This window comes from Haliaeetus albicilla, chromosome 19, assembly GCF_947461875.1.
Source record: "Haliaeetus albicilla chromosome 19, bHalAlb1.1, whole genome shotgun sequence".
In the NCBI taxonomy this organism is placed as follows: Eukaryota; Metazoa; Chordata; class Aves; order Accipitriformes; family Accipitridae; genus Haliaeetus; species Haliaeetus albicilla.
Window position 1 is genome coordinate 10,104,379 of NC_091501.1, and position 25,353 is coordinate 10,129,731.

At 44.5% G+C, this 25,353-nt stretch overlaps 1 long non-coding RNA gene across 1 annotated transcript in view; it reads left to right on the top strand.

Moving 5' to 3' along the window:
- The window catches only part of LOC138690079 (uncharacterized), a 51,411-nt gene extending 26,600 nt beyond the window's left edge, over positions 1-24,811 (top strand). Inside the window, exon 3 of the long non-coding RNA XR_011328878.1 lies at positions 22,772-24,811. This is a non-coding gene — a long non-coding RNA (uncharacterized lncRNA). The remainder of the gene's footprint in view (positions 1-22,771) is intronic.
- The last annotated feature ends 542 nt before the right edge of the window (positions 24,812-25,353 follow it).

The following is a 25,353-nucleotide window of genomic DNA, read 5'->3' on the forward strand; positions in this document are numbered from 1 at the left end:
GCACAAAGCTTGTTTTCAATTCCATTTCAGAACAAAAAAAAAATTATTATTTCTCTGGAAATTAAAAGAAATTTCCTTTTCCACAGGAAATATCACAATGTGTTTTATTTTGATATGTAACCTTGTATGCTCAAAATTTCAAAGTTACCATGGAACAGAAGTATGGAGGTTTTTTACCATTGCTAGTCATGAACCATAAAGATGTTCATTGACAGACATAGAACTAACCTGAGTTTCAGGAATGAGAAAGTTGCAGGCAGGACACTGATAAATTTTGATATCCCACCTTACAGCAGCAGAGAGATATAAATTGCTGCATTATCCTCGATATTTCTAATATAAAAAAGCATAAAGAGCAAGAATTTCAAAGCCCAGAGCAACTTTACTTTCTTCAGCACATAAGATATTCTCCCCTTCATAAGATTTTCACCATGGTTTCTGTAATATTGCTGAATTTTCCCCACTGGGACAGTAAAAGACTGGATTAGCATTTGGGCTGCGGTCTAGATTACTACATTAGGGATGTTACAATGCAAAGCATTTGCTGCTACACCAAAACCTTTTTTTTCCTTTTGGTTGGCTTGGTTCTAGAAAGGTAGCTTGGAAAAAAAAAGAGATAGAATATATTTTCGATTGTAAAACTTAATTTAACTTCACTATAATCCTAGTTAGAGCAGCTCTCAGATTGAGCATCCGATAGGAACAATAAGAAACTATATGGCAATGCATGTTCCTCAGCCTATAGAGGGAAAGAGAAATCAGAAATGTGTACTCTTTAAAGGTAAAATCCCCAGGGAGAAGTATTAGCATTTACATTATTCTGCTGCCCTTTAGTTGAGATCCAAATTTATTTTACTAAATTACCATCTTTAGACAATCTATTCTTTCTGTAAGTCTGAAAGTGCTGTTTTGTATGCCCAGTACAATGTTGTTTAGCCATTAATGTTCACGACAACGTCAAAAAGTGATGGTGGTTATTATTTGACACAATTTGAGTCTTTGTCCTGGGTTCAGCTGGGATAGAGTTAATTTTTTTTTTTACAGGAACCTGGGAGGTGGGGGGCATAGCCGGGGCAGCTGACCTGAACTGGCCAAGGAGCTATTCCATACCATGTGACATCATGCTCAGTATATAAAGGGGGAGCGGGCCGGGGGGTGGGCTCTTCTTTTCGGTGGGGGAAGTGGCAGAGCGTCGGGTCCCGGGTGGTGAGCAGTTGCACTGTGCATCACTCTTTTTGTATACTTTTTCATTAGTACCGTTGTTGTTGTTGCAATTTCTTTGTGTTGTTCCAGTAAACTGCCTTTATCTCAACCCTCGAGGTTCCAGGTTTGGTTTTTTTTTCTCTCCTCCGTTTTCCCCCTATCCCACCGGAGGGGGGCGGGAGGAGTGAGCGAGCGGCCGCGTGGTCCTTTGTTACCGGCTGGGCTGAAACCACGACAGTCCTTTTTGGCGCCCAACGTGGGGCACGAAGGGTTGAGATAACGACAGATCTGGCCAGAGCGTGTTGAAACAAATTTGTCATACGCATTTCTTATACTAGATAAATAGATGTTAGTCACAATGTTGATTCAGCTGTTTACATGGTGGCGTTTTGTAAGTTCTTATATGCTTTATGTATTGCCTGTAGTTGCGTATCTCATCTCTGGGAGAGTGATTGGGATTATCATTTTGCTGTACTGGGCAATGTCGACTTGTGAAATGATTACATCACTGGTCATGAGGTTAAGCTGTTATCTGTATGAGGCAGTGATATCATTTCCAGACTTTGGGCACCTTCTGTCGGATTTTATTGGTAATTACACCCAACCCATGGGGAAGTTAGGGGGGGATACTTCCCCCCATCCGTTCCCCTCCCTTTTCTCTTTCCAACTAATTACAACAGTTTTCGAGAATTTTGAATATCCTTGGGATGCGCAAGCCTGTGTGCTGTTAGTGCTATGCCTCCTGACTATGTTTCAGGTCTTGTCTAGGGCTACAAAGAGGCTCTTTAAGAGTACCACCCAGAGATCTGTCCCAAAGCTGGATATTCATGGGTGGCACGGCGTGTGGGAGGATGTGGGCAGGTATCTAGAGAACTTCTCACCTCCAGTGACTTGGAAGTTCACTCCCGAACAACTGCAGAACCCTCATGAAGTGATAGAATTTTTGAAAGGAAAATGCTGTGGCTATCCCAGAGACACACAACTCACTACACTGTGCTGGGCCCTGGCCGGTATCTACCAAACCCTGCTTGATACTATGCAGCACCCCCAGGGGGAAAAGGGGGAAAAGATGGAAAACAAGACAACATGCACCGTGGCTGCCCCAACCCCGACAACATGCACCGTGGCTGCCCCAACCCTGACAACATGCACCGTGGCCGCCCCTACCACGACAACAGGCACCATGGCTGCCCCTACCCCGGTGACAGATACTGCCACTAAACCAGAGAACCAACCTGTGCCAGTATCAGTTGCCCCTGTACAGAAAAAGAAACACACAAAGAAATCAGTTCGCTCAGTGAGAGATGAAGATGAACCAGGGTCATCGCGAGAACAGGAGGAAGAGGCAGAACCTGAAATAATTACCCGATCTCTATCCCTGAGTGAGTTGCGTGACATGCGAAAAGATTTTAGCCGCCACCCAGGTGAGCACATTGTTACCTGGCTGCTCCGATGCTGGGATAATGGGGCTAGTAGTGTGGAATTAGAGGGTAAGGAAGCCAAGCAGTTGGGATCTCTGTCTAGAGAAGGGGGTATCGACAAGGCAATTGGGAGAAAAACACAAGTCCTCAGCCTCTGGAGGCGACTTCTGTTAGGTGTAAAGGAAAGATACCCTTTCAGGGATGAAGTTACATGTCACCAAGGCAAGTGGACCACCATGGAGAGAGGTATCCAGTACCTGAGGGAATTAGCCGTGCTGGAGGTGATTTATAATGATCCAGAAAATGCGCAGTCACCCACAGATCCAGATGAAGTCCAATGCACACAACCGATGTGGCGGAAGTTTCTACGAAGTGCACCACCAACCTATGCCAACTCATTGGCAGTAATGTCCTGGAAAGAAGGCTATGGACAAACGGTGGATGAATTGGCTGTCCAACTCCGGCAATATGAAGGAAGTCTCTCTTCCTCCCTACGGGCCTGTGTCTCAGCTGTAGAGGAATTGTCCCGAGAGTTCCAGCAATTCAAAGTAGATATGTCCTCCTCCTCACCTGTACAGGCCCGCATTGCAGTTATTGGGAGTAAGCGTTCCTCTGCCCAAGAGAGAGGAGAGAGAAAGTACACACGACGGGCTAACCTGTGGTTTTACCTGCGTGACCATGGAGAGGACATGAGGAAGTGGGATGGAAAACCTACCTCAGTCTTGGATTCACGGGTACGGGAGTTGCGAGAAAAAGCAACCAGAAAAGAAGATTCTTCTTGGAAAACTGCTGCTCCAGTTTCCCGTGAGCAGTCCCCCGGGCGCAGTAGATGGGCCGATCTCATTTCTGATCCTCTTGAAGGGACTTCTGATTCACATGTGCAAAAAGTGGGTAACAGATATTCTAACCAGGATTAGAGGGGCCCTGCCTCCAGCCAGGTGGAGGAGAGGGACAACCGAGTCTACTGGACAGTGTGGATTCGATGGCCTGGCACGTCAGACCCACAGGAATATAAGGCTCTAGTAGACACTGGTGCACAATGTACCCTAATGCCATCAAGTTATAAAGGGGCAGAACCCATCTGTATCTCTGGTGTGACAGGGGGATCCCAAGAGCTAACCGTATTGGAAGCCGAAATGAGTCTAACCGGGAATGAGTGGCATAAACACCCCATTGCAACTGGCCCAGAGGCCCCGTGCATCCTTGGTATAGATTATCTCAGAAGGGGGTATTTCAAGGACCCAAAAGGGTACCGTTGGGCCTTTGGTATAGCTGCATTGGAGACGGAGGAGATTGAACAGCTGTCTACCCTGCCTGGCCTCTCCCAGGACCCTTCGGTTGTGGGGTTGCTGAAGGTTGAAGAACAACAGGTGCCAATTGCTACCACGACGGTGCACCGGCGGCAATATCGCACCAACCGAGACTCCCTGATCCCCATCCATAAGCTGATTTGCCAATTGGAGAGCCAAGGAGTGATCAGCAAGACTCACTCACCCTTTAATAGTCCCATATGGCCCGTGCGGAAATCTAATGGGGATTGGAGACTAACAGTAGATTATCGTGGGCTGAATGAAGTCACGCCACCGCTGAGCGCTGCTGTGCCAGATATGTTAGAGCTTCAATATGAACTGGAATCAAAGACAGCTAAGTGGTATGCCACAATTGACATTGCTAATGCATTTTTCTCCATTCCTTTGGCAGCGGAGTGCAGGCCACAGTTTGCTTTCACTTGGAGGGGTGTCCAGTACACCTGGAATCGACTGCCCCAGGGGTGGAAACACAGCCCCACTATTTGCCATGGACTGATCCAGACTGCACTAGAAAAAGGTGAAGCTCCAGAGCACCTGCAATGTATTGATGACATCATCATATGGGGCAGCACGGCAGAAGAAGTTTTTGAGAAAGGGAAGAAAATAATCCAAATCCTTTTGAAGGCTGGCTTTGCCATAAAAGAAAGTAAGGTCAAGGGACCTGCGCAGGAAATCCAGTTCTTAGGAGTAAAATGGCAAGACGGGCGTCGTCAGATCCCTGCGGACGTGATCAACAAAATAGCAGCTATGTCCTCACCGACTAATAAAAAGGAAACACAGGCTTTCTTAGGTGTTGTGGGCTTTTGGAGAATGCATATTCCAAATTACAGTCAAATTGTAAGTCCTCTCTACCAAGTTACCCGGAAGAAGAACGATTTTAAATGGGGGCCTGAGCAACGACAAGCCTTTGAACAAATTAAGCGGGAGATTGTTCATGCAGTAGCTCTTGGGCCAGTCCGGACAGGACCAGATGTTAAAAATGTGCTCTACACTGCAGCTGGGGAGAATGGCCCTACCTGGAGCCTTTGGCAGAAAGCACCTGGAGAGACCCGAGGCCGACCCCTGGGGTTTTGGAGTCGGGGATATCGAGGATCCGAGGCTCGCTATACTCCAACTGAAAAAGAGATATTGGCAGCATATGAAGGAGTTCGAGCCGCTTCAGAAGTGGTTGGTACTGAAACACAGCTCTTCTTAGCACCCCGACTGCCAGTGCTGGGCTGGATGTTCAAAGGGAAAGTTTCCTCTACACATCACGCGACTGATGCCACGTGGAGTAAGTGGATTGCACTGATCACACAACGGGCTCGCATAGGAAACCCCAGTCGCCCAGGAATTTTAGAAGTGATCACGGACTGGCCAGAAGACAAAGACTTTGGAATGTTGCCAGAGGAGGAGGTGACACGGGCTGAAGAGGCCCCGCTGTATAATAAACTGCCAGAAAATGAGAGGCAATATGCCCTGTTCACTGATGGGTCCTGTCGCATCGTGGGAAAACATCGGAGGTGGAAGGCTGCTGTATGGAGTCCTACACGACTAGTTGCAGAAACTGCTGAAGGAGAAGGTGAATCGAGTCAGTTTGCGGAGGTGAAAGCCATCCAGCTAGCATTAGATATTGCTGAAAGAGAAAAGTGGCCAGTGCTCTATCTCTATACTGACTCATGGATGGTGGCAAATGCCCTATGGGGGTGGCTACAGCAATGGAAGAAGGGCAACTGGCAACGCAGAGGTAAACCCATTTGGGCTGCCGCACTGTGGCAAGATATCGCTGTTCGGATAGAGAAGCTAGTGGTAAAAGTACGTCATGTAGATGCTCATGTACCCAGGAGTCGGGCCACTGAAGAACATCAAAACAATCAGCAGGCAGATCAGGCCGCCAAGATTGAAGTGTCTCAGGTGGACCTGGACTGGCAACGTAGGGGTGAGCTATTTATGGCTCGGTGGGCCCACGATACCTCAGGCCATCAGGGGAGAGATGCAACATATAGATGGGCTCGAGATCGAGGGGTGGACTTGACCATGGACACTATCGCACAGGTCATCCACGAATGTGAAACATGTGCCGCAATTAAGCAAGCCAAGCGGCAAAAACCCCTGTCACATGGGGGGCGATGGCTGAAATATAAACAGTGGGAGGCCTGGCAGATCGACTATATCACACTCCCACGAACACGCCAAGGCAAGTGCCATGTGCTTACAATGGTGGAAGCAACCACTGGATGGCTGGAAACATACCCTGTGTCCCATGCCACTGCCCAGAACACTATTCTGGGCCTTGAAGAGAAAATTTTATGGCAACACGGCACCCCAGAAAGAATCGAGTCGGACAACGGGACTCACTTCCGAAACAACCTCGTAGATACCTGGGCCAAAGAACACGGCATTGAGTGGGTATATCACATCCCTTATCACGCACCGGCCTCCGGAAAAATCGAACGATACAACGGACTGCTGAAAACTACATTGAGAGCGATGGGGGGTGGGACTTTCAAACATTGGGATACACATTTAACAAAAGCCACCTGGTTAGTTAATACTAGAGGATCCGCCAATCGGGCTGGCCCCGCCCAACCAAGACTTCCACATACTGTAGAAGGCGATAAAGTCCCTGTAGTGCGCATGAGGAGTATGTTAGGAAAGACAGTCTGGGTTAGTCCTCCCTCAAGCAGAGGCAAACCCATTCAAGGGGTTGTTTTTGCTCAGGGACCTGGGTACACCTGGTGGGTGATGCAGAAGGATGGGGAAGTTCGATGTGTACCTCAGGGAGATTTGATTTTGGGAGAGAATAGCCAGTGAATTGGGCTGTATGATACCTAACTGCTAAATACCCTGCCAATGCATGTCATTGTATCTATAGTGTCTATATGCCATATCAAGGGTATTACTGTAAGAATTACCCAAATGACTGCGGGATGGACTTTGAAACTAAGCCAAGTACAACAGCGACAGAACTTGAACTGACACCCAGCAATTTCCTCAAGATCAACATCCTCGACCTGCAGAACAAGGGCGTGAGTTGCACCAAATGTACTAGCCACAAGTTCCAGAGGCAGCATACAACAACCCACCATCTCACACCATCTCTCTTATCCTGAAGAACTGTTACAACAGATGGAGCCCCAAAGTCATGGACTAAATAAAATCAATGGACACATTAGAGGAATAGCCCATACGCTAAAGGAATACCATTCGCGTGTGTGTGCGGGGGGACGACGGGGACGGACGCAAGTCCATATACTTATATGTATAAGACAAGGAAGTGGTAGTGGTCGATTGGAAAATGTAAGATCTGGGCATGATGTAGATGGTATAGAATAAGGGGTGGATAATGTCCTGGGTTCAGCTGGGATAGAGTTAATTTTTTTTTTTACAGGAACCTGGGAGGTGGGGGGCATAGCCGGGGCAGCTGACCTGAACTGGCCAAGGAGCTATTCCATACCATGTGACATCATGCTCAGTATATAAAGGGGGAGCGGGCCGGGGGGTGGGCTCTTCTTTTCGGTGGGGGAAGTGGCAGAGCGTCGGGTCCCGGGTGGTGAGCAGTTGCACTGTGCATCACTCTTTTTGTATACTTTTTCATTAGTACCGTTGTTGTTGTTGCAATTTCTTTGTGTTGTTCCAGTAAACTGCCTTTATCTCAACCCTCGAGGTTCCAGGTTTGGTTTTTTTTTCTCTCCTCCGTTTTCCCCCTATCCCACCGGAGGGGGGCGGGAGGAGTGAGCGAGCGGCCGCGTGGTCCTTTGTTACCGGCTGGGCTGAAACCACGACAGTCTTCTTCCTCTCAAAGTTGAAGTCACACTGGAAAAATTGGGCTGGCAGTTGGGTGTGGTCTGTTTCACTCGGTATCCAAATGCCAAATAATAAACTTCGTATAATGTCTACTTTACACAACTCAACTCAGCACAACTGGCTTTTGCAAAAATTTCTTGAAGGTACATATGAACACATCTTCCTTCTAGATAAACATAGCATTAACAATAATTAACAGCTATCAGTGATGTAACATAGTACTGTAAGTGTGGATCAACATTTCAGTGCTCCAATGACTTTTGATTTGCCTCTGAGGTGCTGCTGTGACAGTGTAGACCTAGAGCTCTTCCTTTGGGACAGGAGTTCCTGTGCTGCCAAGTGGCCACCCATCCACTACATCCATTCATCTTTTGCTACAGCATTGCCCAAATGTGCCTACAAATAATTTGTCTGAGTGGTGCCTGCACTTGAAAACTCAGATAAAATAAGGTTATCCAGTGAGGTCTTCCCAGTTGTAAAATGAAGTCATTAATTTAGTCACCACATTAGATGATGTTCTGCACTCTCTGAAAACAGGTTTCATACTCCTTTCTGCCTCAAAAGTTAGTATTTAATTTAGTACTCTGGATGCTCTACCAAGTTGACAATGCCAATGCATCATTCATGCTCTGTGAACTTCACTTGAGACTGCCTTATTTCCTCAGCTTGGCAGAGTCTAGTTGCTTCATTAAGTGCCTTTCAGCAGTCAAAACTAGATCTCAGCATGGACCTAACTTTCTACCCTGCAAACTGGCCTGAGGGCAAGATGCCGATTACTCTTCTTTGTGTTTAAGCATTTTGCCTCTAAAATCTTATCACAAAGAGATTTTTCTTATGTTATTAAAAGCAACAAGGTGGTCTGGAGGTTGGCTTCCCCCAGCTGCAGGGAAATTACCAGGTCCCATGTCATAGCTACAACTGATGGCTGCAAGAATTGAAGCCCCTGCTACCCACCATGTTAGAGGAAACCTTACAACTCTAAGTTTGGCATCCCTGAGGGCAGACGTTAACCGTTGCTCCTTTCACTCTGCTCCTCCTCTTGAATTCGCTGGCTCGTTTAGCCCACTGTTTCCTCTCCCCATTCGAGCTGGCATCAGTGATCCAGCAGGAGAGCCCCTAGCCCAGCTCTGCTTCCCTGACCTGGTGGGAACCAGCCCTGCGAGCTGACGCAGCCTCTCAGTTGGAGTTGAGGGGCTGCCTCTTGCAGTCATCTCGGATGGCCAGGGGTCACTGGAAAGGCTGGCTGGAAACCAGGGAAAAGGTGCTATGGAAATGGATGTTTCTTCACAGCAGCGAGTGCTGCCTACTGCAAAGGCCTTCCTGTGGTATCATCTGTGTCCTACAGAGTCTTTCTTTCCTTGGGCTTGGGTAGGTACAGAAGGAAACCTGAAAGGGGACTGCAGTGCAGCAGCATGGGGAAATGACAAGGACCAGCAGTGTGTGCAGAGCTGGAGTCCAGAGGTTATGGGAACACAGGGGCTTTCAGTGTGCCTGACAGGTTCCCCGTGCAAGTAAATGAAATCTCTCTCTTTTTCCCCACCCTGAAAATAATAACCTTGCTCAGGAGGAAGGTTGCTGCTTGTGCTTGAGAGACAGGAGACACAATATTACAATCACATTCATTCTTTTATCTCTCCATGACTTGAATACGTTTGAATCCCAAGTGATTAGAATGAAGAACAGGAGGGAAAGATTGTTTAAGGCAACTTAAAAAAAACCCACAACCTCCCTTAAGTTCAGATACTTTGAAGGAAAGTTAAAAATGGCATCTTATCTTCTCCACAGCCACCATTCTCCTCTAAAGCTTGCTGGGAGAAATCATGTAGTAGAAGGAAGGTAACTACTTGTGGTGGGTTGACCCAGGCTGGACACCAGGTGCCCATCAAAGCCAGTCTATCACTCCCTCTCTTCAGCTGGACAGGGAGAGACAACATAACAAAAAGCTCATGGGTCGAGATAGGGACAGGGAGATCACTCACCAATTACTGTCACGGGCAAAACAGATTTGACTTGGGGAAAAATTAATTCAATTTATTACCAATCAAATCAGAGTAGGATAATGAGAAATAAAACCAAATTTCAAACCACCTTCCCCCCACCTCTCCCTTCTCCACAGGCTTGACTTTACTCCTGATTTTCTCTACCTCCTCCCCCCCAGCGGCATAGAGGGACACGGAATGGGGGTTGGGATCAGTTCATCGCACGTTGTCTCCGCCGCTCCTTTTTCCTCCGGGGAAGGACTGCTTACACTTTTCCCCTTCTCCAGTGTGGGGTCCCTCCCATGGGAGACAGTCCTCCGTGAACTTCTCCAATGTAAGTCCTTCCCATGGGCTGCAGTTCTTCACGAACTGCTCCAACACAGGTCCCTTCCACGGGCTGCAGTCCTTCAGGCACAGACTGCTCCAGCGGGGGTCCCCTGCAGGGTCACAAGTCCTGCCAGGAGCCTGCTCCAGCGTGGGCTCCTCTCTCCACAGATCCACAGGTCCTGCCAGGAGCCTGCTCCAGTGCTGGGTTCCCACGGGGTCCCAGCCTCCTTCGGGCGCCCACCTGCTCTGGCGTGGGGTCCTCCACGGGCTGCAGGTGGAGATCTGCTCCCCCGTGGACCTCCCTGGGCTGCAGGGGGACAGCCTGCCTCACCGTGGTCTTCACCACGGGCCACAGGGGAATCTCTGCTCTGGCTTCTGGACGATCTCCTCCCCTCCTTCACTGACTTGGGTGTCTGCAAGGTTGTTTCTCTGGTTAGAGGATTAGATGGTTCTGTGGAGCAATCAATAAAGGCCAACACTTCTCTGTCCCCTTGACTTCTACCTGGCTGGCAGACTTATGAGGGTGAGGGAAGGATGTTGCATCTCTCTTAGGCTGCTCAACAATTATTATTCATCTCAAAAAAATATTCAGGAGGTTGTCTGGTGGTGGCTCATGCCTATATAAGTGCCAGAGACTATTAAAACCTGGACTGCTGACATCATCTTATCATGTGGCATTATGCACAATCAGTTGGTGGCTTTGATACTGTCTTCCATATTTAACCCTCAGTAGTGGAGGGCTTGAACAGCAGGGTTGTTTAATATTCCTTCCCTTGATTTTGCTCAGAAGGTCTTTTTCTCTCTCATTCACACACTGATTGCCTTTGCCATTAGATAGACTAGACTGTGCATCACAATTTCCATTCCAGAGGAATTGCTGATATTTTATCATTTTTTGAAATAATATTTTGAAAAGTTGACATATTTTGTTTTAACATTTTTGACTGAAATGAATAGTGTTGATGTTCCCAGATGAGAATGTTTGATTTGCTGAACTCAGCTGAAACTTTATTTGAAGTCAATTCAAAATGGACATACCTCTGCCAATCATGCTGCAGGTCCCTGGCTTGCCACTTGCTTTGAGATGAAGCTGCAGTGACCTAGGGCAAGTACAGGGTGGGATAAAGGAGCTTGGCCTGTAATGGAGCATGAGAAATAAGTCATGTGAATTCTGTCATAATAGGATTTGAATTGTTCAAGTAAAGCATATTTCTGAATAGATGATTATGCCCTATAGCCGTTCTGTCTGGGAGGCAGGATGCATTGGCATGACAGAGGCAAAGGAATGGGACATTCCCACCCGGCAAGGAGCAGCGCTGAGTCTCTAACAGTGACTCAGCAACCTGTTGCAGCAGGTTGGTGTGTGTTTTGTTCCAAAAGGCATCCATAGCAAACTTTAAGGAAGAAAAGACAAGTTCATGATGCGTAAGAAAAAAAAAGAAAAACAAAAACAATGCTACAAATAGCACTGATGGTGAACCTGCTTTTCAGCAACTGTTATCAGTTCTGAGGGAAAAAAAGAAAAAAAGACTTGCAGACAGTAGGAGAGTAGCTGATTAGCTGGCTGCTTCTCCCAGGTCCTTCTCCTCCAGCTACTGAACATACTGATTCAGTGTACTTATGCACTGAGTAGGGTGCTGAAACATTAACTCCCTCTTTCTCTCTCCTTCCATCTGATTTGGTTACTATAATCCTATGTAGCAATTGCACAGATTTATTAGTATGTTTATGATGCTGCAAGCATATGATAGAAAATATTTCAGCTAAGTTAATAGAGTAGGCTAGAAGCTTATTTTATGATTATTAAATTGATATCAGTGACGTCTGTCTTTATTTTCTCTGTACAACAGAACGAAACTGTAGTGCCATTTGCCACATATTAAAAACAGAGATATATGCCCAGCATATGAGGAGTGTGTACAGTAGAAGCATATCTTGCATTATGTTTAATTACATAATATAGAGACAGAGCTATGCAGGAAAAAATGGTTGAGGCATGCCAGTTGGCCATCTCCATTACATTAAAAAACTAAAAGCAACCAAAGTAACCCTCCACCTAAACATCTTAAGACTTCTTTTTAAGACTTAAGATAAACTTTAAGAGCTAAGATAGTGCCTTCTTACTTGATGTAATTGACTCTTTTTGTCAGTGAAAATTAAGTCTTTCTTGAGACTCAAGGAGGGGAAAAATGCAGTAAACTGTTTATGTAAGTAGAGGGGTTGGGGGATGTAACAGCTTTCTTGAATACTGACACTATTGCAGGGTTCTGTATTTGCTGTAACAGGACTACTCAATGTACATGACTTTGGTTAATAACTTGTCCTGGTTTCAGCTGGGATAGAGTTAATTTTCTTTCTAGTAGCTGGTATAGTGCTGTGGTTTGGATTCAGTATGAGAAGAGTGTTGATAACACACTGATGTTTTCAGTTGTTGCTAAGTAGTGTTTATACTAAGTCAAGGATTTTTCAGCTTCTCATGCCCAGCCAGCAAGAAGGCTGGAGGGGCACAAGGAGTTGGGAGGGGACACAGCCAGGACAGTTGACCCAAAGTGGCCAAAGGGGTATTCCATACCAGGTGATGTCATGCCCAGTATATAAAATGGGAGGAGTTGGCCAGGGGGGATGGCTGCTCAGGAACTAGCTGGGCATCAGTCGGCGAGTGGTGAGCAATTGCACTGTGCATTATTTGTTTTGTATATTCCAACTCTTTTATTATTATTATTGTCATTTTATTATTTTTATTATTATCATTATTATTTTCTTCCTTACTGTTCTATTAAACTGTTCTTAACTCAGCCTATGAGTCTTACCTTTCTCTCTTCTCCGATTCTCTCCCAGATACCTCTGGGGGGGGGGGGGGAAGTGAGTGAGAGGCTGCGTGGGGCTTAGTTGCTGGCTGGGGTTGAACCACAACACGTGCCCAGAACAGTGTCAAAGACTCACTATCCTATGAAACATTCAACATATTTTTCTTCCATTACAAAGGGAAAAACAGTTTCTGAAAGTTCCTGTAGGCATTTTCATGTCATTAGCACAATGCTTATTTTTGAAAATTTTAAAACTAAGCCGAGCCAGGGATTTCCCACTGAGAATTTCCTTCCTTGGCCACAACTCCTAGGACATCTAACGTGTCTAGCACCCAGTCCAAATGTTTATCTAAGATGATACATCATACATTTTGTTCATGTAGTGGTTCAGAGTATTAAGCTAGAAGGAAACAACTCTAATGGATGCTTTATAACAGAAACTAAAAGTAATTTCAAATCTACTTTTGTTTAAAGTAGAGAATACCTAAAAAAAAATATTCCAGTTCTGTGAGCCAAACTGTGCATAGATCATTGGTAAAAATACTGGATACCAGTACCTTCCTGTGTAGATTGTAACTAGTTTGTCAGTAAGCCTGGAATATGTCAAGTACATTGCCACGAATGGGAAATAAGGGATAACTGGTAGCACATTTTGCACCAAAAAAAACCCCAAATCCCAAAACTAAAAAAACCCAGAAACTAACTCCAAATTTTCTAAACATATTTTGGTGAGAAACAGCCTTGTTTCTGCTCTTCTCCCTATGCTCATCATGGAGCTCAAAGTATTCACCTCACCGAACTCCAGAAACGGTTTGTCCTTTACCTACAAGATGAAGTGGTCATCAAGCTAAAGGGCACAGTTCCCCAAAAATGTTCTTCAAGCATCACACGGTGAAGTTCGAGGCTGTGGGAAGCCTGCCTTGTGATGGCAGGGACACAGGTCCTCTGAGGGCTGGGAGAGGGAGCGATGGGAGGAGAACGGGAAGTTAAGAGAGAAGGCAAGATTCTCTAAGACAACTAGCCAGGGTAAATCAACTAATTATGAGCAAAGTAAGCAATGGACTTCCACAGACTAAGTTGATCTGCCTTATTACAGTTATATGCAGAAAGCATTACTCTACCATTTTAGCATGCACTCTACAGGTCTCATAAGAAAAGTGTGCCATCTTGTGGGAAAATGGGGAAAATATCAAACCATGCCTTCACATACATTTTGCATACATTATGCAAAATGAAGGGTGGGTCCCTCCAACAACAAATGTTTGGGGCAATATTCAGGAGGTCACTATCCAAAGGGAAGTCCCCAGCCTACACACTGAAGGACCAAAACCTTCAATAGACAAGTTTAACTTTCTGATCTAAAGATTTACGTGGGCTTTGTAATTCTAAGATTGAGAAGATAACCAGGAGATTTATTGCTGAAAAATGCCAGACTGGGCAGACTTCTCCCAGCCAGCTGTGGACATCCACAGCAGGCTAACTCTTACCCAAAATAAATCAGCATAGCCCAGCTAACTCATACCATTCTTATCTGTGAGATTTTGAAGGAAAGTATATGCAGGTTGATCACAAGAGATGGAAATGAAAATTAAGGGAAAAGGAGAAAATCAGAACTTGCGGAACAAAACTTGTATCACAAGGCCTCAGCCTCTGTGATTCTTGGCAAAGAGCAAACCAGAAAGACTTCATGTCCGAGACAGTCCAGTTATATTAGCAGTACAAGATGAAAACTAGACAATAGCAACAAATGTCTTGGTCAGAGATCAAATGCTGTACAGCTAATCCCTGGATTATTTATATAGTTTGGAAGAGGGATGCTTTTCAAGCAGACATTTGGATGTGAGTATTACTGGGCTGCTCTCGCTCAGGAGTCCTGCTGCAAGAGGCACCATGAGGCGGAGAAGATGAGAGAAGAGCAACATGCATCTGTGGGGTCAGGGCATAAAGGCAGAGAAGAAAGGGGGGGGAAGTTGTCAGCTACCAAAGAAAAGAGTAGGTAGTAGAAATCTGTGCGAGAAAAGGGCTGTGCTGCATCCTTTCCCTCCTCAGTGGCTGGAGTGAGTGCTTTCTCCTCTCTTGGAGCCTGCTCGTGGCCCTGCTCTTGTGGAAGAAGCTCAAAGCCACCTCCTAGCCCCTCTGCTCACAGCTGGTTCAATAATTGTGGCACACAGCTTCTAAAGTATGAGGTTAATGAGCTCTGTACAGCCCAAGCTGCTCAAGCTTCACAGGTGGGCTTACCCTTTGACAGTAAGAAGTGTCAGATGTGTCTCATTAGCTGTTCTGCTCTCCCATAGCCTTTTAAATAACAAAAAATATGGAAGAAAATGTCACTGACTTGAATACAGAAGAAAAAAAAACCAAACAACAAAAACACAGGTTAGGACAAGATGCATTGCTATGAAATCATATTTGGGACACACATGCTTTAAATTTAAAAATGACTGAGAGATGCTAGACAGTGGAAGGAAAAAGGATATTAAAAAAAAAAAAAGACTGTCGGAAGTCTTAATAAGCAACAAAAAAGGAAGTCTGAAAACTTTGCTTTTTTGCTGCTTGGAAAGTTTCCTTTGTTATTAACAGTCCTTTCAGATATAACAGTGCAGCAGGGAGATAATTTTTAGTCTGGGTTGTTATTTTTACATTAAGAATGTTAGCTACAAAAGAAGGAGAAGGTCAAGCATCAAAACAAAGAGCAAGTTCATGGGATATGTCCAGAGTGTTGGCAGAACCTATTTTGAGTGAGAGTAGGTCCACGGAGCAGGGCAAGATTCACACCGCTGAACTTTAAGCTCAGGTGCCAAAGCATGGAGCTGGCTTGCATTCTGTTCCCTGGAAATCAATAAAGAGAGAGGAGTTAAGGAGTGTCCTGGTTTCAGCTGGGATGTAGTTAACTGTCTTCCTAGTAGCTGGTACGGTGCTATGTTTTGAGTTCAGTATGTGAAGAATGTTGATAACACTGATGTTTTCAGTTGTTGCTCAGTAGTGTTTAGACTACAGTCAAGGATTTTTCAGCTTCTCATGCCCAGCCAGGGCACCTGACCCAAACTGGCCAACAGTGTATTCCATACCATGGGACGTCCCATCTAGTTTAGGAACTGGGAAGTGGGGGGCAGGGATTCGCCGCTCGGGGACTGGCTGGGTGTCGGTCGGCGGGTGGTGAGCAATTGCCCTGCGCATCATTTGTACATTTCAATCCTTTTATTACTACTGTTGTCATTTTATTAGTGTTATCATCATCATTATTAGTCTCTTCTTTTCTGTTCTATTAAATCGTTCTTATCTCAACCCAGGAGTTTTACTTCTTTTCCTGATTTTCTCCCCCATCCCACTGGATGGGGGGGGAGTGAGTGAGCGGCTGCGTGGTGCTTAGTTGCTGGCTGGGGTTAAACCACGACAAGGAGTTCTGTTCAATGTCTGAAGTTTGGCAGGTTGAATCAGGACTTTGATGTGGCCATATTCACATTAGGGATTTTGCTTCAGGACACCAGACTATATCTAGTCCAAAGTAAAACTGCAGGTAGTATAATTAGAGTGCCCTCAGCAACGTATTCTTCAACCTATTGATCTGCCCTGATTGTGCCAAACTGTTGCTCGTGTAAACATTAGCGTGTTTGCTGATGCAGCACTCAACAAAGTCAGCCTGGACAGAGTGCTGAGTAGACACAGTTACCCTGTCCCCAGGCTGACTCATGCAGAGATAGCTCAGAAGATACTTTTTCGCAGAGCATCTTCTTTGCCTGGGATTGCTAGGAAGAGCAGGGAATGCCAAACATCAATGACAGTCCCCTCAACTTAGCCAAAGTGGCTGTCCAACACCCTGCCTTGTGGCATGCAGGCTTACCCACTGGCTGGCATGCAGAAAAAGCAGGGCCGGTGTTGGCAACGAGGCTACCCACAGCTGCAGCCCTAATCCTCGGGGCGGCCGTGAGGGCTGTTGCTTTTGCTGGTGCAGAAGAATGTCAGCCTCCAGCAGCAACAAGTCCTTCGCAGCAGAGTGCAGCAGGGCTTTTGGTAAAGCAGACGGAAGGGAAAGCAGAGTTGGGATCTGGCCCTGATAAAGAGAGGAGAAAGAAGTAGCAAGGAGTCAGCATCAGCACCATGTTGCAGTAGGCTTTTTTGCATGTAAAGATGGATTGGGTAAATCTATGCTGATCACATCATGTCATTGGTGAGCTTTGCTTGGGAAGGCTCAGGCTTTTAGTTTTATTAACTGGGGCTTCCTTTGATGACAGCCTCAATGCCAGTGAAGGAAAGGGAGCTGTATTTGAATAAGGGCCTAATCGGGCCAGTAGCAACTCCATATTCCCACTGCTGAATGGCCTCTTTGTCAATTCAGCACAGATGTTTGATTGCACCCTGGTTTCTTGGTTTCTTTTTTATGCACAGCCTAACTGGTGTCATAAAAAAAAAAATTGCAATAACATTCTTGCATATGTACTTGAAATGCCTCCCAGTTGGTTTTGACCATTCTAAAAATATAACTTAAATGTGAGTTTTGACTACGGAACATTTTTAATCCCTGTCCTGACTAGAACAGGACATTGTGATCACTGAATTTAGGGAGCCCAGGACAAGTTCTAGCAGTGCTGGGGAGCAGACAGAAAGCTATTTGGAGGAAAAAGAATATTTACAGGATGGGAACCCATCCTTTCTTCCATTAGCATAAGCTGTCATGGGTCAGTAGGTGATGTGCACTGGCTACACCACGTATCTCTTGTTCTTCTTTGTTTCTCCTGGCAATAGACATTCTACTGGCCCCTTTCCCAGTCCAAGCTATTCAACCTGAGACAGCTCCAAACCACCAAATTTGATCCAATTTTAATTTCCCAAAGCTTGGGTAGGATTTTAGTCCCATATCTTGTTAGAAGGTTGCTTCTCCTAACAAAATCATTTCTTTCAAATAGCTAGAATATATAAAATGTTGCTGACAAATCCACATATGACATTATTTCAATGGGTTTTCTTTGTTTTTTTCAGTCTAGCCCAGACTCCCAAGAAGAACTGAGGTATAATTCCACTGATACTTGCCTCCTCTGACTTTCAGCTGAATTTATTGCTTAATTTCCTCCGGAGCCTTGGAAACTCCCAGCCATATGATTTTTAACAGGCTCACTTATAAGGCCGGTCATCTCTCCTCCCTGTCCCATCTCTCTAGGAAATCTCCCCTCTACTCTTTCTAGTGACAAGTTCTGCCTGCTTACCAGTTTGCTTGAAAAAAATAACCACAAGAAAACAACAGCAGATGGACGGTGTTTTCCTCCTTGCACGCCCGTGCAGTGAGGTGGAGGAGGGAGGATATGAGGCCCTCCTCATACCCCATGCTCACAGTGCAGGGAAGCCAATTAAGGTCCCAGAGGGTGGGTAAAGGGGTGTTACTAATTGCCTTCGGCCAATACGAGCTTAGACCAACGACCAGCAGATGAAGGAAAGCAGTTATTGTATGGTTTAAAACCAATTCCTGGAGGTTTTAGATCAGAACTCCAAACCCCTGGCTGGCAATTTTTCATCATTTTTATTATTTTCCAGAAAGAAAAAGTAGGTGACCTTATTTCAGCTCCTAGAAGTTTTCACAAGCCACAGCACATTGTGTAAGAAAGCTTTTCCCTGTTCTACCCTGGTGACGGCATCTGTTTTCTGAACCTGGATCTAGTTGGTGCTAGGCTGTGTTATGGATGAATTGCACAGGCAGTTTTCTGTCTCTGTCCTTTAAACCACATCATTTTTTAAGAAGTAGCCCACAGTATTTCTTTTGGCTGGAGTTTTCCAGACTGTCTTGAGATTTTAGTCTTGCCAGGTATTGCTATCATGATCAGTGAAATTTTTCACTCCACTTATTTCCCTCTGTAAAGAAAGCAAGCTCAGAGCCTGTGCATTTCTAAAGACTGAATATTATGTAGGATTTGTGCTGGAAAATCTATGCTAGATTTATATGTCATATGGACACTTTTATGGTGCCACATATCCTCATTTAAACCTTTGTGTTATTTAGTGCTGTTCTGTGCCATTCCCCAGACTCCTCAGACACCATAGATTATAGTATTTCCTTTCTGTTCTCCTATCAAGAGATACACTCCTTGCCAAATTTCTTGCTTGCTGATTAGACCTTTTTCCTCTGGATCCATGTTTCTTCCACATGCTGGTTCTTTGAGCCATATCCATCTATAGATGAGTAGAGGAAAGAAAAAAGATTGCACAGCAGTGCCGCAACTGTTCCCCTGCAAAGCCCTAAGATGATTAAAGTTAATGGGAGAAGCACTCTCCCTCTGTGTCTCATCACCGCAACAGATGTAGATGCTCTCAAGCTTCCCCTTTGCACTTCCATAGCCTTTGTTAGAGGCTGAGGTTTGGCCAGGAGCTGGCATCTCAGGTATAGTTGAGCTCCGAGCCTCTTTGAGGGACCCAGCAAAGAAAGATGCTGGAGGAGCAAATAAGAAGAAGCTACTAGAGGTATTGCTCTGAAGCACACGCTGTGGAACTCTAACAGGGACATAAACAGAGAAACTCTGTGACCAGACACTTAGCAAGGTCACTGATGGGCAACTGTCCTTTAAAACCAGGCCAGTCCCATTACAGCTCCTCCTTCATTCCTCTTCCCATGCTTCCTGAGTGTTCAGGTCAGCCTGACTTATAAAAATAAATGCATTCAGTTGTGCCTTTGATACCACATATTCAGGAAGGAGAGAAGAACTGTCGTAAAAATCCTCTTGCTAACTAATGGCAAGAGTCAGAATAGTCAGTCCAGTTCAGGAGCTGGGGTGAGGGAGGAATCTGACAGAAAGCTGCAAATAAGCTACACATTTAAACTGGAACTGACTTCAGTGGGAGTCTAGTCCAAGGAAGAGCTTCTGGATTTGGCCCAAGCAATTTAAATAATGCAAGACAGCTTGGTCAGTTTCTCAACTTTTAGCTAGACGGTCTCTTTAGATTTAACCCAACTTCATCAAAAAGCCTTTCTCAGCCTATTGCAAAGCCTGGTAATGGGAAATGGGGCAGCAAAAAAAACACTTTGGAGATGTTCTCTCATCACAATGTTCAGTGATTGTGATTCTGATTAGCAAATCTCTAACAGACACTAGAAGCAGTGTCCAACCTTGTTTAGACAAGACCCTGAGCCACCTGCTCTTGTCGCTGGCACTGCTTTGAGCAGGTTGAACTAGGTGATCTCCAAGGATCTCCAACCTTAATTTTTCTGTAATTCTATGAATCTAGTGTTATAAGAGGGCTCTAGCATACCATTAGTCATTCTTTAAATTTTATTCATGAATTTTAAAAGATGATGACTACACAATTTCAGAGCCTGTTCCAGGCTTCAGTACTTGTGTGACTTCAGGAATTTCTGGAGAATCACCAAGTAAGATGATGCAGCGTACATGATGTACCTGCTCAAACTTCAGTGGGATGAAAGAGCAGGCCAAGTGTATAGGATACTAAATACTAGTTTCACATAACCATTTTTAATTTACTAACATGGCCATATATAAAGCATGTGGTTTAAAGAATATGGTCACATTTAAAGGCCTTTCTGAGGCTTGCCTGGTTTCAGCTCTTCTGTGTACTTTTTCAGTTGTAAGAAGCAGATGATAATAATAATTTCCCTGTTGCTTATTCACTTGACTCACTTTCCCTTTCACCAAAAATGACACAAGCAGTGATAAAAATTATTTTGTTCACACAGAGATGACATTATATCTTCTCACCCTAAGACACTGTTAGTCACGTGTCCCAATCTTATAAATGTTCCTTAATATTTTCACATGTGTATTTCCCCAATTTCAGTTACAGTGTTAATGAGGTGGATGTTCAGCCAGCAGGATCAAAGACTTGAGACAGTCATGAGTTGTGTGACAAATGAGAAAGGGTGTTGAAACTGTTTACATGACTTCAGGCTGAACTTGCTAAGTTATTTAGATACATAAACATGCAGAGGAAGACCAAAGAAATTTTTGAAAGCCCCTTTATTTTTTGGGAGCAAGAACCCAAGTTTTTAAAGGTCCAAGTCTGCAAAAGGCTATTGATATGTAAAGTGAAATTTAGGTACTTAAGTCCAAAAGTTATGGCCTGATCATCTGCTACCTGTTTGAAAAAGCTCCAACAGAGTTTCCTGACAAGTAGGTGTTAAGGTACATACTGCAGAGTCAATTTAGTCAGTTCTTTCTGTTGAAGGTGTGATTTTGCTTGGAATAACTGAACTACCCTAGGACCAGCGAAAGACAGCAAATATTAGACCCCCACTGAGTTAAAGGGGGCAAAGTGAATCCACTGAGGAAAAAACAGATTTCCTGCCTAAAAGAGTGAATCCTGAATCCTTTTGATTACTTTATAAAGGAATAACTACCTCATCAACTTTGCCTTAGGATCAGTGTGAAAGTATAAGCACTCAGCTAGAAGAGACGAGTCTCCAGTTCCTAACCCCAGGATTATTCCTGCTTCTTTTAACAGATTAAAATCCTGATGGCCACCCCTTGGCTTTTGGCTGGGAGAGCCAAGGAAAGGCTCTCCTGCCTGCATGAGGGGAAGGGCACGTGCCATCCATCTGCCTGTATGACAGGACTGCTGGCGTGCCTGGGGCATGATGAGGCTTCGCACCCAGGCTCAGAATAAGCGCCCAGCTCACACGCAATAGGCCTGCCTCTTCCCAGAAGTGTTGCTCTTTGACATGCATGCAATAAATCAGCAGTCCTCACTTTGAGGGTTTATTTTTGACAGTGTCAACAAGCATATCTTTATGGGACTTGCAGTTAATTATTTATTGGTTTTCTATTTAGTTCCTGAGGGGGTGAAGATGTTTATTTTCTCATGGCTTAGTGTCACTGAGAAACTGCTATTCTTGAAAACCTTATTAAAAGTTTTTTCCTATCTTTCTGTCTTTGTTTATAACAATACTTACTGTAGCAGTTAATAAGGCAATGCCTACTTAACGTTAAGGGCTGCTTTTTATTGTTGCTTTTTAAACTACAGCCAGGTTAGCAATCCACATTTAATATCCAGTCTCTACTGTCCTGATCTCAGTAGGCAGAGAAAGTGAGAAACACCTGCCTTGGAGAACTCAGGTCTTTCGCATTAGTTACAGACTTACACAGACCTGGTAATGAGCAGTTGTAACCGTGAGGGGAAGCTGGGGGTTTTTTGGTAATTGTTGGTGAGGTGCTGTAAAGAAAGGAGTCAAGGGCTTATTATCAGTAAGCACTCACAAGGCAGGCTGCTGAGAAATGTGTGTGGGTTGGATATTTTTTGTTTCTTTGTGTTTAAGAAGCAGCAGATGTAAAGTTCAACTATTAATTTCCAGCCTAATCCGTGCCTGGCAGAGAGGATTCAAGCTCCTGGCCTGTCTTATTGCCCTGCTAGATGAAACCTCCCTGTTGCTCCCATTCCCGGGAGAAGCCGGCAGAGCCACCCTCTGTGCTCTCCTGGCACGGCGGCCCTGCCGTCCTGACTGGCACCGAGCGTGGCAGCTTCGGAACGAGGAACTATTGGGACAGGGGTCCTTGGAGGTGGCACAGTAAATCCTGTTAATCCTGCTTCTTGGGGAGCAGAACGAGCTAAACTCTCCTGTCCTGCTGCAGTTTAGACCTGCAGTAATCGCATGCTGCAGGTGGGAGGGATGCTTTTGTAATCATGTGGAAACCCAACGGTAGGAAGGGAAAATGTGACAAAGAATAATCCTCTGCTAAGAAGCTTGCAATTTAAATACAAGCACATTGTTTCAGGATTTAAAGAGATCAGTGCAATGTAACGCGGACACTGGGCTGGCTAACTCTGCCCTTCCCAGCTCACCCTTCCTAGCCATCACCTCACTGAAGTGACCGTGTGCGGAGGGGGGGCACCACAATTTTCTTTTGCTCTCTGACAGGTCTATACATTGCAGTCCTTATATTATCGGCTGCAATTATCTCAGCAGATCCAGCACAGGCTGAGCAACGCATTTCTCTTCTCTCCAGCAGGACTGAGTGAGATTTTCAGTAGCAAATGGCTTCCCCAAGCCAAAATGTTCAGAATGAATCCCTTAAAACTGGTCAGTCTGTATGCTTAGCTGACGACCGAGGACTTGCAATTTCCTGCTTTTTGGAGAACTCAGCTCCTTCACGCTACCTCTGGGTCACGACAGACCCCTGCAAATCCTGTGTCCCCCTCACCCTCTCAACAAGACTCCTCAGCTTCATGGCCTTTCTGATGACTGATTTCAGTACTGGCAGAGCAGATGTCTCACTGTGGTTTGGTACCTGACTATAGACTATCATCCTGCAATTATCCACACACACTCCTTCTGTCAAGTTGCTAGGAGAACTTTTCCATAGAATCACATTTTTCCAGCTTATACCTTTCTCATCCTCCCTTAAGGCAGAACGGCATATTCACACGACAGTCCTTCATAACTTTATCAACCAAAACATGCACAGTATTAAAAATTCTCAGACTCTGGTTACTCCATAGTGACTCCATGTCTATCATGGTAAAAGTAGGTATATATGTTTTTATAAATAGATCAGACCAGTCTGTTGACTACAAGTATTGTCCTGTTTAGGGGGTGGCTCTGCTTAGGTAAGAGCTTCTGTCACTCCTACTATCCAAGGAGCTATTCTTATGGGAAGCATCGAGTGCCATTTCTATGAGAAATGTGGAAGTATTTTTTTCGGGATGTGAAAATCAGAATATTTATGTGTCCAGTTACATTTACAACTCTATGGAAAAAAAAAATCTTGCAAGAGTCACTCTGTTCTCCATCTCTCCCCTCAATGTACATGTACCTGCTATTATTTTGTATCTTTTCATAAGAAGCAATTATGGGTTATGTTTTCTGGATTGATTGGCTCAACCAAAATAAATAATCTTGTTAAGTTCTTGTTCAAGTGTCTTTCCAGCATGGGGGGTTTTTTTGCAGATACTGGGCTTTCAGAGTTTGTTTGGTCTTTAACAGGTAGAGTCAGTGCTCTGTAGTTAGTTCCCAATGAAATTAGTTAGTTTGAGTTGGAGTGACCACCCAAGAAAATACAGCAATTTTTATTAACAGTGCTTCAATTAAAAGAGTGACTAGGTTCACTTCTTTATGAGTTTTTGTAATGCAATTACCAGCATGTGTATCAGCAGCAGTTGAATATCAGTTCACATCTTCAAGCAGGTGAGCAAGTCCTAGGAGAAAGCCCCTCTAAGCTCAGGTCCCCACCTGAGGTTCAGTGCAAATTAGTATTGCAGCAAAGACAAGCTCTCCATGAGACACCAGTGCAATAATACTTGTCCAGCCCATTAATTTCAGTGTATTTGTCTGTGTCAGACAACAAGGCATGGATTATGACCTAACAAATAATTACTAAATGACTAAGTACTTTCATATATAGCAATGGATGCATATATAGCAAAATAGCAATTTATGTAACAATTAATACAGTGAATTACTTCTATATGTATAAAATAAATTACTAAGTACTGAAAGGTAAGAACAGAGATTAGGCTTCAGTTCTTCCATGCACAGAATGGAGATGTTGTATCTAGTTTCATGTAAAAGGTTCATGTTGGGCTTCCCAGTGTAACTTCCAGATGCTTGACAACACATAGCAGATATTATATCTTCTTTCATTTCATTGCTTCGTTTACTGAAACAAGAGTTTTATGAGAATTTGATATTGTTGTTATTGACCTTTCCTCCTGAAAACATTTACTACCATGTTCACCGTCACTATTCCTTTCAGTGGCATCTATGTATAAGGAAAAAGAAATCTTTTATTTATGCTCTTTATATAACAATCTTTTTTTCCTATGATATTTTGACTTAATAAAAGGCTTTTTAAAATTATCAGTAAACCATGCCTGTGACATGTACCATCTGGGAGCAGAAACAGACCTGGAATGCAGATGAGTCTTAAAAGAGGGGAAAAAGGGAAGTATAATACTAAAGAAACCAACCAAACAAAAAAAGATGTTTTTTCATTCTACCACATCAAATATGAAAACAGCAGGCCTAGGGCAGGGGTAGCTGCTTTCCATTAAATGACAGAAAGGAGGGAGAACTAGAGAAGACACTACACTAGTGAAAGACAAATAGCCATCTCCCTGTCACAGGAACATAATTTTCAGATTTTTTGCCATTCTGCATCTGTGTTTTGTTCTTAATGTGTTGTGGAGTTTGTGTCAGCAAAATTTTCCCACTAAGATACTTCTTTAAGACAGCATTTTCTAGGAACTTTAATCACTTCCAAAAAGCAGTAAGATGTTTTTCAACAAATGGCTCAGAGGCTAAAATAAGAGCGGTTTTGAGGATAAAATTACACTCATGGCTTAAGCTGATCTAATGACTTCCTACCACTGAGATGGGAAGCTCTCCTTTCCCTTCCCCTGCCTCCTAACCTGCATCCCCCATCTCAGCTGCAGACTCTCAACCCCATGACCAGAGATCTCATTTGGCTCAGCAAAGGGTGCAGTAGGCACCAGAAGAGGCAGAAGAAGGGGAGCAAGGTCACCCACTCGGAAGCTGTGGGAGTGGGAGTTGGTCCTCCCCTTTTTTCAGCCTGGAGTGAACTGTTGGACT